This window comes from Ceratotherium simum, chromosome 14, assembly GCF_057802395.1.
Source record: "Ceratotherium simum simum isolate JZ-2026a chromosome 14, ASM5780239v1, whole genome shotgun sequence".
In the NCBI taxonomy this organism is placed as follows: domain Eukaryota; kingdom Metazoa; phylum Chordata; class Mammalia; order Perissodactyla; family Rhinocerotidae; genus Ceratotherium; species Ceratotherium simum.
In genome coordinates this window covers 39255995-39260401 of record NC_141913.1, presented here as the reverse complement: position 1 = coordinate 39260401, position 4407 = coordinate 39255995, and the positions used below count along the sequence as shown (strand labels likewise).

Sequence of the window (4407 nt, the reverse complement as noted above, 5' to 3'; positions counted from 1 at the left end):
AATGAAGAAGTGAAACTCTATTTGCAGATGACATGATTTTATATATAGAAAACCCTAAAGAATCCATCAGAAAACTATTAGAAATAATCAACAACTACAGCAAAGTTGCAGGGTACAAAATCAACTTACAAAAACCAGTTGCATTTCTATATGAATGAGAAACAGAACTGAAAAAGATAACCCCATTTACAATTGCAACAAAAAGAATAAAATATCTAGGAATAAATTTAACCAAGGAGGTGAAAGACCTATACAATGAAAACTCTAAGACATTATTGAAAGAAATCGATGATGACATAAAGAAATGGAAAGACATCCCATGCACGTGGATTGGAAGAATAAACATAGTTAAAACGTCCATACTACCTAAAGCAATCTACAGATTCAATGCAATCCCAATCAAAATCCCAGTGACATTCTTCACGGAAATAGAACAAAGAATCCTAAAATTCAAATGGGGCAACAAAAGACCCCGAATAGCTAAAGCAATCCTGAGAAAAAGAACAAAGCTGGAGGCATCACAATCCCTGACTTCAAAGCATAATCCAGAACGATAGTAATCAAAACAGCATGGTACTGGCACAAAAACAGACACACAGATCAATGGAACAGAATTGAAAGCCCAGAAGTTAAATCACACATGCATGGACAGCTAATCTTCGACAAAGGAGCTAAGAACATACAATGGAGAAAGGAAAGGCTCTTCAATAAATGGTGCTGGGAAACCTGGACAGCCACACGCAAAAGAACGAAAGTAGACCATCTTCTTTCACCATACACAAAAATTAACTCAAAATGGATCAAAGACCTGAAGGTGAGACCTGAAACTATAAAACTCCTGGGAGAAAATATAGGCAGTACCCTGTGTGACATTGGTCATAAAGGGATCTTTTCAAACTCCATGTCTACTGAGACAAGGGAAACGAAAGAAAAAATAAACAAGTGGGACTTCATCAGATTAAAGAGCTTCTACAAGGCAAATAAAACCAGGATCAAAATGAATAAACAACCCACCAGCTGGGAGAAAATATTTGCAAATCATATATCTGACAAGAGGTTAATCTCCATAATATATAAAGAACTCATACAACCAAACAACAAAAAAACAAACAACCCAATCAAAAAATGGGCAGAGAGGGGGCGGCCCTGTGGCGTAGTGGTTAAGTGTGTGTACTCCACTGCTGGCGGCCCAGGTTTGGATCCCAGGCACGCACCGAGGCACCACTTGTCAAGCCACACTGTGGTGGCAACCCATATAAAGTGGAGGAAGATGGGCACAGATGTTAGCCCAGGGCCAGTCTTCCTCAGCTAAAAAAAAGAGGAGGATTAGCATGGATGTTAGCTCAGGGCTGATCTTCCTCACCAAAAAAAAAAAAAAAACGGGCAGAGAAAATGAAACAGATACTTTCCCAAGGAAGATATACATATGGCCAATAGGCACATGAAAAGATGTTCAACATCACTAATCATCAGGGACATGCAAATCAAAACTATACTAAGATATCACCTTATACCCCTTAGAATGGTTATAATCAACAAGACAAAAAACAACAAATGTTGGAGAGGTTGTAGAGAAATGGGAACCCTAATTCACTGCTGGTGGGAATGTAAACTGGTGTAGCCTCTATGGAAAACAGTATGGAGATTCCTCAAAAAATTAAAAATAGTAATACCTTATGATCCAGCTATCCTACTACTGGGTATCTAACCAATGAACTTGAAATCAACAATCCAAAGAGGCTTATGCACCCCTATGTTCATTGCAGCATTATTCACTATAGGCAAGAAGTGGAAGCAACCCAAGTGTCCCTCCACTGATGACTGGATAAAGAAGATATGGTATATATATATATATATATATATATATACACACACACACATACACACACATACACAACGGAATACTACTCAGCCATAAAAAACGACAAAATTGTCCCATTTGCAACAACATGGATGGGCCTGGAGGGTATTACGTTAAGCAAAATAAGCCAGACAGAGAAAGGCAAACACCGCATGATTTCACTCATATGTGGAAGATACAGACAGAGAGAAGAGTTTGGTGGTTACCAGGGGGAAGGCGGTTGGGGGATGGGCACAAGGGGTGAAGGGAGGCATTTATATAGTTACCGACACTAATGTACAACTAAACTTTTACAACGTTATAAACTATTAAGACACCAATAAAAAAAACTACTTAAAAAAACTGTTATCTGTAATGTAGAGAAAGTTTTTTTGTGATTTATACCAATGCTCAATAAGAAGGGGAAATTGTGGAATGAAAGATTTCCAACATTATCAGAAAAATAATCAAAATTCATTGAGCGCTTACTCATATTTGTCAATGAAGGGTGGCAGCTTTTTAGAGATGAAAAGAGGATTTTCAGTATTGTTCTCCAGCTGAGCATAGCTCCTACAGTGTGTATGTGTGAAAAGGCATAAATGAACACAAGCAAACTGAGATGAGAGAGGGAGAGATGGGAAAGGAACATAATAAGCAGGGGGTTGGGAACCCGAAGGGAAGAGATTCACTAACTTCACAGAAAGTAGCAGCAGAGAAGAATCTGGGGCATTGGGGGGTACCAGAGGTTCCCCAGCAAAAAGAAGAGCCAGAAAAGAGAGGCTTGTTGAGTTCCCACCGGTCAAGCTGACATTTTCCTCTGCAGAAATTTATTTCTGCCTCTTCCACCTCAGTCAGTGTTATCCCTTGTTGTGGGGGTTCTTTTTATCCAGTTTCTTGTTCTCTCTCAGAGGTAATTTGTTCCACAGGTAATTGTAAATTCGTTGTATCCCTGGGAGGAGGTGAGTTCAGAGTCTTCCTATGCCACCATCTTCCCAGCAATCCCAAGCGGCAGATGGCAGAGCCAGGGACCAGCCGGTGACATTTTCAAACATAATTTCACTAGGCTTTAGGGGAAAGAGAGCATCAAGAAAATACAAATGAGAGTTTTAAAGTATTAAACTCACAAAACACACATTATCATACTTTATCAACCCAATTCCACAGGGATGGTCAATTTTTTCAGCCAAATTTTATGGCTTCCTTCCACCTCCACCTCCCAGTCTGCCCCATAAAGTGGGTTAAATCTCACCCAATTACAAGGGAGAAGATGGCAGGACCCCTTGTCTCCTCCCGGTCATGAGAAAAAGATCAGATTCCCACATTTCTCCTCCAGAGCCATCAAACATGGTCCCCATTTCTAGATAGAGGAACCACCTAAAGTGAGTTACCAAAGTACCTGCAGGTGCCCTCTGGACTGGATGAATGGAGCGCACATTTAATATTAAGCATACCTGGGCTGTTCTCCATGGCGACTGGACAAAGTCCTTCAAGCCTGCAATTCTTATTTGTAGGAATTTATACAAGGCAAAAAAGCTTTTGGGGATGTTTCTCGAGTTGTTCACTGTGAAGGTTAATTTTAGGTAGCAGGGCTCCCATAGTGTAGACCAGATCCCTTCTCTCTCCTTGTCCTCAAGGCCCACAGGATAGTGTGGACTATGGGGACTACTTCAGCCAGAAGATTCCCCAGGAAGTGGCGGCTCCAGTTGGTCTTAGGCCGCCTGCCCGAGGGCGCTAGTGACGCAGACCCTTGCTCCAGCCTGCCCACAAGGCGGGTTTTTTTCAGCCTCATGCTCCGCGTTGGGTCTCGGTCCCCTGAGCCCCGCGATACCCTTCCTGGTTTCCATGAGGTCAACCCTGTTCCCACCTGGGGCAGCTCCTCGTTCCACCTGTCCCCAGATCTGAACCGGCTGGTCTCTGGCTCCGCGATCTGCCTCTCCAACATGGAGGCGGAGGTTGAGGCTCCTCCCGTCGCGGACTCGGGTCTCCCGGTGACGGTGAAGGGCAGCCGGCGGCTGGCTGCAGACACCGGCCGAGGAAGACGCGCGGCCCCCAACGGGACCCCGGGTCTCCGCTGAGACCCACCCTGGCTGGCAGCGTCTACAGGGGTCTCCCCGGGACAGCGCCCGGCTCGGAGACAGCCCGGGTCTCCTGTCGCTGAGCCGAGGCCCCTCCTGCTCCAGGTGCGCGCTGACTGCCCCAGAAGGCGGGATTTCCTTTATGGAAACCTGTCCTCCCAGAAGCGGGTTCAGAGGTTGGACCATCCTGCACAAGAGCCGACGGACCCCACGCGGGACCCTACTTCTGGGGGCTCTTTTGCGGGATGCCGAGCTCTTGGAGTGCCCACGGTCTCCGGTTGGGGCCCCTCCCGCCGACGCCGTAGTGGAGGCACCGACCGGCAGCGGAGGGGACCCGGCGGAGGGCAGGGCTGCGGCTGCTGCGAGACCAGGAGGGGCCACGGTGGCCGCCACCACGGCCTCTGCTCTCTCCCTCCTGCTCCAAGAGTGGCTTTCTTGCCCGCTCACCCCCGTTTTAAGCCGGTACAATAGACAGCAAAATAACAAAAGCAT

The 4407-nt window shown here is 45.7% G+C and overlaps 1 long non-coding RNA gene across 1 annotated transcript; it reads right to left on the bottom strand.

Moving 5' to 3' along the window:
* Nucleotides 1-1999: 1999 nt before the first annotated feature.
* LOC147915311 (uncharacterized) lies at nt 2000-4139 on the bottom strand. The gene is made up of 2 exons (XR_015554326.1): nt 3292-4139; nt 2000-2904 (listed from the first exon to the last, which is right to left on the bottom strand). It is a non-coding gene; the product is annotated as an uncharacterized LOC147915311 (long non-coding RNA).
* Nucleotides 4140-4407: the final 268 nt, after the last annotated feature.